The 11,011-nt window shown below is 38.2% G+C and overlaps 1 pseudogene; it reads left to right on the top strand.

The window, feature by feature from the left end:
* The window catches only part of LOC138030786 (retinoblastoma-binding protein 5 homolog), a 15,395-nt pseudogene that overhangs the window by 454 nt on the left and 3,930 nt on the right, over positions 1-11,011 (top strand).

Below are 11,011 nucleotides of genomic sequence, written 5' to 3'. Positions count from 1 at the left end.
ACTCAGCACTTGAACTTCAGCTATGTCGTGCTTCAGTGTGATACATGTACACATTGTTAGAGTTAACTAACCAGAACACTAACTGGCCTATTCCAGGCTCTCCATTGTAAAGCAGGGTAAAGGACAAGGGAAAGAAGAAATGCTGGAAACTGAAGTGGGAAAGAGGAAAAATCTTCCTCTCTCTTCCTCACCTTAGACTCCCTTATCTGTTACTAACTGAAAGCCTGGAACAGGCAAGAGACTGACTTAATACTCCTTTGGTTATTAGGTTTAATCAAGGACAAGCTTTTCCAGGAATTGTTCATCATAATACGCATTAAGTACAAAATCTTTTCTTAAAATTTCTTTCTATGAATATGATGGTAGCTTGGACTCAGTAGTGTGGCAGTGACAGCAACTTTTAATCGGAGAGGGTCCACTCTTAGCTGTGGGCTGTAATGATGGCCGTATTGTCATATGGGATTTTTTAACAAGAGGAATTGCCAAGATTATCAGTGCACATGTACATCCAGTTACCTCAGTCAGGTGATGAAAGAAATGATTCCCATTCCATTCACTCATCTATGTATTCAAGTTCTTTTGATCCTTCGAGGTAACTTGCAAGACATGTAGTTGATATCTCTGGGTGTACACCTAAACAATCAAGATTTCCCAGAGGGCATACCTCTACAACTACTTTTCATGGCAGACATGTGCAGGTTCTTTAAAGTCCCACCGAGTAAATGAACATGACTCCTTATCAAAAACCAGAGAAAACCTTAACTTTGTTTTAAGATCCTGAAGTGACTTTTGGATTGGATTATGTGTATGGCTGCAAGTATAAGTTTTCAGTTTTCAGTTCTGTGTAAGTGCACTGAGGAATATGCACAGTCACACCCTTAGCACACATTCAGAACAGAAAATTTGTATTTGGAGTGGTTCTCATAATCCCTTTAAAAGTTCACTATTTAGTTGTAATGGTCACTCAGGTTTAGCATTCTTTTTAACCCTTTGACACCCAAACCATCTAATGCCAGACAATTTACTTGTCAATGGGGAACCCCTGGGAGTCAATGGGTTAAGTTAAATAATATTGCTACGAATTCTGTTTTAAACCTTTGTAACACTGCAACAGTTGGAGTCGAAATGGTCGTAAATTATTGAGTGGTTCCACAGACTGGAATGTGTCCGTATGGGATGTCCTCTCTGGGGAGTGTGATCAGAAATATCGCTTTCCAATCTCCTGTCAGCAAAGTACAGTTCCACCCTAGAAACAAGTATGTAGTAAGATCAGAAACCCATAAGGGTTGAAACGTTTAACAGCCCCATGTGTGCTGGTAACATAACTTATGAATATTCCATTTGCTAAGTACCCAATTTGGAACAACAAGAGCGAGGTGGTTTCCAAATATGGTACTTAGCACTGAGGCATTCAACCAATCAGTTCGCACTGAATATTCGGAAGCTGTGAACGCGCGTTACACGTTTCAACCCTTGTGGGTTTCTGGTAAGATTCATCGACTGAGTTAAAAGCTGTTCCCATTTTAGTTTCATTGTCTGCCTGAACATGAGAATAATGAAAAATGATCTGGAAATTTTTAGTGAGTCTTTTAAAACCTTGATTGAACTGATAGGATGCAAGTGTTATGTTTAGCTAATTTAAGTACCTTTCCTTTCTTCCACCTAATCCCAATGTAAGGGTTCTCTGGTGTGCAGCATGTGCTAGGGTCTCTGCATACGGTACATGGTTTTCTGTCTCTCATTTTAACATTATATTGATGTTTCTCAGAGTCTGAGCAGAGTATGACAAACATCAAACCCTTTGCAAAGTTCTAAACAATCTGTCAACCTTTTCATAGTGAAACAGTGTTTCGTAAGCCAGAGATTTCATCAGGGGGTCTTTGACAAATGCCGTAATTTATTTGCAAAATCATGTATGGTAGTTTATTTTAAAATCCCTTTCAGAAAAACAAGCCGCTCTGGAACCCTCAAGCACAATTTTCCTTTTCCTACATTTGTCCTCAAACTTGTTTGATTCTTTTTTTTCCTTGGTGACAGTAAAGTGATCCTTGTTTGTCCAATGAAGCATGCACCAGTACTAGTGAAATTGGATGGCCAGCATCACTCATTGCCAACTGGTGGAGAGGTATAAAACGGCTACCCTTGATTTTCTCTCAAAAAGTTTTATAATTATTATTGTTTGTTTGCTCAACCTTTTCCACTTCAAGGAAAGCATTGTTCACCTCTTGTACATGCACCTTTAGTCTGAACAGAACATAGTGGCATCATTTGACAGGAAAGGAGATACATTTACACAGGCAATTCCAAAGGAAAGGTGAGAAGACAAGTTGGCTGATTTTGATTTCAACAGAATGATTTTACTTTATGGTGAACCATAACTTGTTCTCTTTCTTTAGGTGTTGGTCATTGATGCTGAGGCACATAAGGTAAGTTTGTGATACATTACGTGGAAACATTAGACTTGACTAATAGAGCAAACAGGAATTCACATATCCTCTCCTTCAGTCAATAAGGACAATTTATGTAATTTTTCAGTTTATCAATCAGTCAGTTGGCCAGCCATTCAGTAAAATATTCAGACAGCCAGTTGGTCATTTTGTCAGTTAGCCATTAACAGTTAATTTTTGTTATCATTCAATGGATTTTTTCCTTCCTTTTCATTGGCCGAGAGCCCACCACGTGACCTTCAAATAACTGTCTACAATAAGTGTTTTGCTGCAAATAATATTCTGCTCATGCGTAATTGAAACCACACTCTTGTGTGAAAATGGCAGTTCGCTTTCCTGAGCTTTCAGAAAAAGATTTAATTGTTGGGAATTGTGAAAAATAAAGTTAACTGAGTAATCGAATGATAAAATAATTATTGAACTCGGTTATCGCAAAATATCGTGATTTGTCAGTGTCTCACAGATCAATATTATTATTTGCTGAAGCCGAAGGCTGAGGCAAATAATTGATCTGCTTGCCACTGACAAATCACGATATTTTGCTCAACCTTGTCCAATAATAATTGTTAAATATCCATTTTTCTGTCACTCATTTTTTCTGTTGACAGGATAGTCAGTCAGTCAATCATTTGCTCAATCATTTAGTATAGGATTTAAGGAGGCTCAAACGAGTTTTAACACTTTCAGCAGACTCTGCTGTTTTGAAGAATCAAATCTACTTAAAACTGTTTCATGTAACGGCAAAGTTATGGTACCATATGAAAGACCAGTAGTTGCTTAATAAGATACGTTTGTTGATGTGACATAATAGGTCACCATGGCAAAAAAGCCATCTAAGAACATCCTATAATAGTTTGTCTTTAAAGTCTTTTACATTGGAACCCAGCTAAAACATTTAGTGCCATGGTACCGAAAAAATTGTTCGTCATAGTGGGGTCTTCGTTATAGTGAAGACCCCATTATAACAAATTATCTTGTTAATAGCAAAAATATTTGTTATAGCGGGGTAATTTAATAAATAAAAATTACCAAATATTCAATACTGTATGTAGAGAACATTATTTTTCTTCATTTGATACTGTAAACTGTAAGTTTAACGCACTGACAATCAAGACATCAATTAAAAAACAATTTCAATTAACTTTAAAATTATTCAGAAGTAACGTGTCAGCACGCTCAAGCATAAAAGCAACACTGCAATAGTACAGTACACGTATTAATTTTTTTGTCAAAACCGGAATAACGCAAGCTGTGATTTCTACTCAAATCTGTCATTTTTACTGACTACTTTGAGTGACCGGACAAAATGTTCGTTATAGCGGGGTAAATTGGGACATTGGGACTGTCAAAATCCATTAGTTATAGCGGGTCCATTTCCACATATTTTACTGTAATTCTGCCGGCTTTCAGATGTTGTTCATTATGACAGGGTCTTTGTTATAGTGGGGTTCCACAGTATCTCACAAATGAATTCAGTGAGCCCCACATTTTTTTGCTAAAAAGTGATTAGCATGCTAAGATAAAACTCTATGCAAATTAAAAAATATTTGGGGCAGATTCATAGCCACCTTCACAATCAAAAAATGTTAAGGTGGCTCTGAATCTGCTCCAGAGTATTTTTCTAACTTTGCAGAGAGTTTTACCTTAGCCTGCTCATCACTTTCCAGCAATAAAAATGGGGATCACTGAGTTCGTTTTTGAAATAATTTATAAGTGTTTAAAGACAAAATATGGAGTGTTTTTAGGGGGCTCTCTTTTGCCATGGTAGCCTATTACTTTACTTTAATGAGCGAATCTTGTTCAGCAATTATTGGTGTTTAGTTTGGTACCATTAACATAGCAGTTACTTGAAACAGTGTTGTAGAGTAAATTCTTTTAAATTAATTGAAGGGCTGGATGCAAAAACTAGTAAGTGACAATTTCGGTCAATTTTCAGTTTTACTCAAAACTAGCCCAAATTTTGCAAGTTGACTGGAAATGAACTTAAGAACATTGCCCTGGTATTTTTTTTTCCCGATGTGAGCTAAAACCAGTTTCAATAATTTGGAGCGAATGTCTTATTAATTATTAATAAGACATTCCCTCCAAATTGTTGAAACTGGTTTTAGCTACCTTAAGACGTAGACTTCACTTATTGTTTCTTACTTTAATGAAGGTGGTAACAGAATTCAGAATACAAACAGGGACAAGTGCAAATACAGCTGTTAAGGCCATTGAGTTTGCCAGAAGGGGAAGGTATGTTCCATTTAAGACTTTCATCTCATCTGCTAAGCACTACTGGAAGTGTCAGATTTAAGTAGTTCACCGAAGATATCAAAATAACAAGAGAATGTGATTATTTTTTATAATCAATAGACTGTAGTATTTGCTGTACTTCTTGGACAGCGGTAAAGTGCCTTACAAACATTGTGGGCAATGGCAATGCGAAAAATTACCAGATTTAATGCATAAAAGGTGCATGCATGCACATGCAGCATACATTTTTTTTTACATTTTGTCCTGCCACTTCTTTTGTTCCCTTTTTGTTTGTTTTAGTGCATTTCTCATCAACTCCCAAGACAGAATAATCAGAGTGTTTGACAGTCAGATTGTGCTCTCGTGTCAAGGGACTGAAGGTGCTGAGCCTGAACCAATACAAAAGCTCCAAGATCTTGTTAATAGGTAATAGTGGCAAGTTTCATTCATGATAAGTGTTTTCTCTTCCCTTAAAGGCTCTCTGTGTAACCAGTGTCTATCATATATTCTTTGGACTTACAGTAAAAAGTCAGTAAATTCTACTGATTAAATAAATAAGTTTTAAGCCTGATCTTAAACGTAGCAACTAGACTAAGTTCTTCCTCGGAATGCCTCTGTGGCAAATCTCTTTTGTCCTTCTTGAATACAACTTTGTTGGGTTGGATCATGAATCTGAAACATCTAGATTTGTATTACTTATTATAAGTAAAGATAAACAGCAGCATAACTCAAACACTTACCTTGTTGTTGGAAATACATGTAGTTGGTGAGTGCTTTTACTCAATGGGACACTTTGTGCTTGATTTCAAAATTGGGTGTGTATCTACACTGTAATAGGCCATTAATTTTCTGAGTTCATGTCTGCCTCCACTTCAAAGCGAGTCTTGGTGCAAAGTTTTTGTGATGGTAATTGGTTCTACAAAAACTTTGCACTTCGACTCACTTTGAAGTGGAGGCAGATATGAACTCGGAAACGTGCTATTATGTTATGTTTAAAAAATGAGCAGCAGTGTTTTATCGCGGTTTAAAAACACAAGTCGTAGCTGAGTGTTTTAGTCCTGATAAAACATGTGCTGCAAGTTTTTTGAACGGCTTCAAAAAGCATGTCCCTCTGGACTCAGAACAATGTTTCCAATTGAAAGAGGAGAATATTAGCATACAAGGAAAAACAAGCTATGTCTTATTAGTATTCTCTATGTAAAGAATACTAATGAAGAGTGTTTTATCAGGATATAAAGCTCATACACGTGACGTTCTATTGGTGTTTTGACAGGCTGTTAAGCTCATGAATTATTAATGAGCTTTTGAAGTGCATTTCTAGATGTAAGTGGTTTACTCTGTCATGAACATTAAATTGTGGTTTGTTTTTGCCTGTAAATAGAACACTATGGAAGAAATGCTGCTTCTCTGGTGATGGAGAATATATCTGTGCAGGTACGGTATGTTGAAAAGGGCAAATGTCTTTGTTTAGTTCTGTCAGTGTAGCAATTGGTATCAATGACTACAGACAGTGTGTCCACTCTTGTCTTTTACAAGGGTTTGAGTGAAAATCAAGGCAGGGTAGCTGGCGATGAGAGACAAATTTCTGACAAACAGACGATGGTAATACCGCCAGTGACTGGCTTCTAATGAAACCCCTGCCCAATGCTGTAAACCTGTATAAAACTTATTCCAGACATAGGTTTTTGGCCTTCTATGAAACAACATGAGACAAGTTTCAACCACTACTTGTACTTAATTGAAACAGGATCATCCAGGACTCATGCATTGTACATCTGGGAAAAGGGAGTTGGCAATCTTGTTAAGATTCTTCATGGAACCAAGGGAGAATTGTTGCTTGATGTAGTGGTAAGATCACAATATCTTGTTGTTAGTATTCAATCAGCATAGAAAAAAGTTAGGATTATAGTATATTAAAACGCAACCAACTTTTTTTACTTTGGTTTTTCTATAAAATTGCAGCCACAGTTTTATCACTAAATAGTGCCAAACTGATGTAAAGAACTTTGCAAGTTGAAAGAAAATGACAACAAAAAATAAACGTTTGCTTCAATGAAAGAACCAGTTTTAACTTAGATGTGGATAACAAATATTGCTTATTCCCTGGATGGTGATACTGTGATTTCTTCAGGGGATTTGCACCATACACATTTTGAACAACACAAGCTTGGTGGACTCTGTTTCTTTGTTAAGGGACGCAATTATCCAGAGATATGACACACAGGTCACATCATGTCGCAAGTCACAGGTCATTGTTTTACCAGTACAGAAACAAACCTAAACATCCAAGCTTAGGCCTAATTAGACCTAAACAAGATTTTTTAGGCTTAAGATTAGCTTTAAGGAATGTTTAGGTTTGTTTCTGTATTGGTAAAACAGAGATCTGTGACCTGTGTTTTGTACTTGCCCTGCAAATAATGGCGTCATTTATGAATGAATGAATGAATGAGTGAAAAGAAGTCCTTTGGATCCAAAATAATGCCCACCTCTCTGACATCAATAATTTTGTGCTTACTCTCTTTGATAGCAGTTTGTTATGTCACCCTTGCTCTAATAATAGTTTGTCAGTTCTTTTTGACACAATATTTTTGCCTTCTGTTTTTCTTTCAGTGGCATCCAATCCGACCCATAATTGCATCCATTTCAAGTGGAGTGGTTTCAGTCTGGGCTCAGAATCATGTTGTAAGTATCCCAGAAGTATCCTGATAAGCAAAATTGAATGGCTTAAAGAGAAAGATCTGATCTGCTAATCGCCCTTTCTCGCAGTCGGAGACTGAATTACTAAGGGCGCAGCTCAAACGAGGTCGGGCTGAAGGAGCTGTGCTGCCGGCTAGGCGCTTGGCCCCTGAACATGACCCATGTATGACCTTGGAGCACAGCACCACAGCCTGATGGAATAGGCCCGGAGTCGATTTTTAAGGACGGAGGAAAACCGGAGTACCCGGAGAAAAACCCTCGGAGTCAGATTGAGATCGACTGAAACTCAACCCACATACGACCCGAGGCCAGAGTTGAACCTGGGTCACAGAGGTGGGAAGCATGGTTGATGACCACTAAACCACCCTGACTCCCCATAGGCTTGAGCCTATTACTGACATACCTTAATAGCATTTGATGGTGGAAGTGTGTGTCGTCCTTATAAAGTCTGTGGTGGTTGTGTTAAATGTTTTGATGTCCTGCACAAAAGTAAAACTTCTTTACTCTTAAAGATGACTTTCCATCAGGTTGTCAGAGCCCCAGGGGGGGATTCCCATATAAAAAGGACGGGGGTGCTCGTCAGAAATTTTGAAAAGAACCCCTAAGAGGTGCCAAGATCCTGTCTTGTGGGCGTGACATGAATTTATTTTCACCCCTAAGAGGTACCAAATCATGGTTTTAATGAGACAAAATTAAAAATTAGTTACCTGACAGATGTCTCCTGTCATTCTGTTTTGGCTGAATACCCTAAAAGGTACCGCTAAAGCTCCCGCTGTGGACCTTTTGAGGCTGAATACCCTAAGAGGTACCAAAACCACTTTTTTAACCCCTAAAAGGTACAACGAGCACCCCCTTCCTTTTTATTTGGGGGCCCCCCCCCCCCCCCCCCCTTCATCCAGGGTCAGAGCTTCAGTCACCAATACCAGTCCTAATAGTGACACTAATGTCATGCAGTCAAAATTCCACCCAGGGGACATTGATAGAAGCGAAAATGAGTTAAATTTGATTGAAGGTACAATTGTAGCATTGGCTTTAAAATGTTTCAAGTAATAAAAAGGTTATGCTACAGTGCCCGATTGTTCGAAGGCCGATTAAATTAATCCAGGATTAGTGTAAACTGTTGTTTCATGTCCATAATGTTCGCTTAGTAAAATATATTCTATGTACAAGGCTAAAAGTTAAAAAATTAAAATATTCAAACCAAACGTTTTCGGCTGTTTGCCATCATCAGTCAAAACAGATGGCAAACAGCCGAAAACGTTTGGTTTGAATATTTTAATTTTTTAACTTTTAGCCTTGTACATAGAATATATCTGTTGTTTCATGTTTTCAACTTTTTGGTGAAAGTTTCTTTTGCTTATATTTGTTTTTCAAGATTAACTTCTTCTAATGTAAAACTTTGCCGAATATCAGCGTTAATCAGCATTTGGGAGTAGAGAAATACACTCCTTGGTTAATTTTTAATCTGGGATTAGCGTTAATCGGCTTTTGAACAACCGGGCCCAGCTCTCAGTCCAAAAGATGGAGCACAAGCACCATGTTGTATAGGAACAAGGAAGATCAGCCGATCTTTGAGAAAATTGGGTCGAATTTGAAAGACTGGGTTTTTGTTTTATTATCCTGCCGTCAGCTGTACAGCCTGCGCCTTTAAAAACCACGTGCCGTCAAAATATAGGGGCTTGGTGACTAGTTTCGCTGTACAATAGGCTAGTTTCGAATTGTGCAGCAACAAAAGAACGGAGTCGAGGTTCAGGGGAATGATTAGCATTTTGTTTTGTTCAAAACAAAGGAAAATGCAAATTATTCCCCCGAACCTCGACTCTGTTCTTTTGTTGCTGCGCAATTCGAAACTAGCCTATTCGACCGCGCACCATTTTCAACGGAAGAACCTGCTTGCAACCTATCAGCCTTATTCAAGTGTTGGTGATTGATCGAACAAGAAAATTGAGCTTTATGCTCAGATTTTGAAAGTAATACGGCACTTTTTCTTTTTCTGATCAGGAAAACTGGAGCGCTTTTGCGCCAGACTTCAAAGAGCTGGATGAGAATGTTGAGTACGAAGAAAAAGAAAATGAGTTTGATATTGTAAGTATCACGATCGCAAGAGCAAACACTATACAGCTAGAATCCATCTCAAGAAATCTCAATTAAATTTTTGACCTCGGATTTTGCAGGGGCACCCAACGAGAATATAGTTCAAAACCACTTAAACATTGCATTGTTTAACGTATTTTAGTATTTAAACGATAGATATAGGCATATTTCTATCCCCTAAAAATTTTTCATCTGTTCGGATTTCCTAGCTGAAAGTCTAGTGATCCGAAAATTATAGGGATCAAAACTTACCTTTTCGAAAATTTCAGCCAGAAAAAAGGCTCCCGAAAATTTTAGGTTACCTTTTTAGGGTAAAAATCCGTTAGAAATTGGCAATTATTCCATGTTTTAGATGTTCGAAAATCCTAGGACAGGCAGGCAAGCAAGAAATTTTACAACAAATGTTTCGAAAATTCTAGATCTCAAATCGTCTTCGGAACAGATATTTTCCCTTTGGCCTTAACGCACTTCTTCCTCGTGAGTCTTATCTTGTATTATCTAGTCACCCTAGTTTTTTTCCCTCGTATTTACATTGTATTATGTTACTGTAATTTGAATTTTGAATATACGTAACGGCAAGTGTAAATGATAAACTTGAACTGTCTTGTTTAGGAAGACGAAGATGAAGAAGCCGAGGTACCGTCTGAGACAGAAGCAGGGGAAGAAGATGAAGTTGATGTTTGCACGGTAGAAAGGATTCCAGCTCTGTGTAGCAGGTACAGGACTAATTTCGCTCGCAGTCTTTGAAGGTAATGTTTTTAGAAGAATAAGAAGTCGTGTCGGATTTCCTAATACTTCTCATTGTTCCTTTGATTGCTGTAGTGACGAAGAGAATGATGAAGATCCAGACTCTATTTATTACCTTCCTGTAGCACCCGAGATTGATGATCCTGAAGAAACTGGATGGACTCAGGAGGTTTGATATCAAGGAGTTTATTTGCTGCAAGCTTTGTGGCGTCGTCGCAATTTTCCCTTTCGTAAACAAGCGATGTTATTTGGACGAAACTTGGAACAATTTTCACTGTTAAGTTTGTCGTTTGCAAATGAGGAAAAACACTTAATCTAGGACTATATGAGGAGTGTGTCACTTAGAATTAAAAAAAAAAAAACTTGGAAAAAAAAAAATAGAAAAAGTTGATTGAAAAATGTCGAACTCTGTTCAACGGACTAAGAGCAAATGCATTCAATTAACCCTAGCCTGCATGACAGGCGCTCTATGAGCCAAGCGGGGCGAACGCGATGTTTCGCGCGGAGCACGACACGAGCGCGAGGTCTCGCGCTTCGCGCTCGTCTCGCGCTCCGCGCGAAATATCGCGTTCGCCCCGCTTGGCTCATAAAGCGCCTGTCATGCAGGCTAAATTAACCCCTACACTACCGACACTGAACCCAGGAGTCATATCATCATTAAGTAAAGTACGATCGTCCTGGTGAGTGTAGTCCTGAAAAGGACTGTTTGAGATTTGTTTGACTGATGTTTCAACAACCTGAGCGGAAGTCATCTTCAGAGTCAAGTGATTTGTGTAACGTCAGTAGATACT

Source organism: Montipora capricornis, chromosome 13, assembly GCF_036669925.1.
Source record: "Montipora capricornis isolate CH-2021 chromosome 13, ASM3666992v2, whole genome shotgun sequence".
Classification (NCBI taxonomy): domain Eukaryota; kingdom Metazoa; phylum Cnidaria; class Anthozoa; order Scleractinia; family Acroporidae; genus Montipora; species Montipora capricornis.
This window is presented reverse-complemented; position numbering and strand designations above follow the sequence as displayed.